A 1326-nucleotide genomic window follows, 5' to 3' on the forward strand; every position below is an offset into this window, starting at 1 on the left:
GTGGCAGAAGAAATTTTTAAAAAAAATATTACTTGGGCAAAAATAATTTCTTTGATTGTTTTTTCCGGAGGTCTTACGGTAGACTGCGTTTTGTCCGGTAATTCAATATACATTAGCCGCGTTAAAAACTGGTGTGTTGAATTTATTGACAGTTCATTGAAAGAATGGATTGTAAAAAACGGCGGATGGGTAAGTGTTGTTACTTTAATTGTCAAAGAATAAAATAATTTTTTCAATGGACGCTTCAGCTAATAGAAGTCTTCAGATCAGTGACTTTCTTTTGACTTAAATTAGCTGATTATAGAGCTATCAATGTAACAACCATATGTGTAAATAAAATAAATTGCCGCGTGGATATTTTACAACAAATTTAATATATTTAAAAAGTTAGATTTTTTCAAAACAACCATTGTTCAACTCTAAACAACTTTAATTTAAAAATTTTTTATGAAACTGAAGGAGTAAAATAAATTACTATATGCATGTTAAACAATATTTGAGCCGCAACGCAGCAAAAAGTGAATACAGCCAAACGCTTAACTTTTAAAAATATATGGCGTATTGCAGATCTTTAAGGTTTTTAATCCGCGACCACCAGTGTTTCATATAGTACGGTGCAAAATGAAAGACGGTCAACAAAATGAAATAAAGTACTGTTCGTGGAGCAAGAATTGACGACTAAGATACAAAGCAAAAGTAAAAACCTAGCCTCGTTTGCGTTATTTAATAACTGTCGTACTTTACTGAAAATAGTAGAGGAGAACATAAAACTTCTACTCGACACCTTCCAAGTCTACATCTAAGCAATTTTTTTCAAGATAATATTTTGAACACTATATTGACCTGATGGTGAGAAAAATATTCAACACCATGCAGCAACTTACAATTTATAGAAATTGAAAATTAAATATATGAAATCAACATTTTGTTTTTTACAACAAAAATAAAGCATAAAATATGCTGTCTCAAGTGTCGATCCCCGTATCGACTATACGCCCAGTAAGCACCATGCCTACTAAATCGCCCTTAAGTTTAACACTAGTCCATGTATTTAAGTAGATTTTGCAATAGAATTTTTGATGATCCAGTTTTATAAGTAAAAACAAGCATGAGGTTAATAACTACCTTTACTTGTAGACCTTGGCAAATTTCGACTACGACGGTGTCCTTTACGTCCGCAAACATTAGTAGTATCCTTTTATTTACATGACTACATAAACAAACTTTAAATCGATGTATGAACACTCATCGTTCTTATCTATATTTAAGTAAGCCGATGCATAAACACTTCGCTGCGCTTATAAATCGGATAAAGTTAACGGACTT

This window comes from Hydra vulgaris, chromosome 06 (assembly GCF_038396675.1).
Source record: "Hydra vulgaris chromosome 06, alternate assembly HydraT2T_AEP".
In the NCBI taxonomy this organism is placed as follows: domain Eukaryota; kingdom Metazoa; phylum Cnidaria; class Hydrozoa; order Anthoathecata; family Hydridae; genus Hydra; species Hydra vulgaris.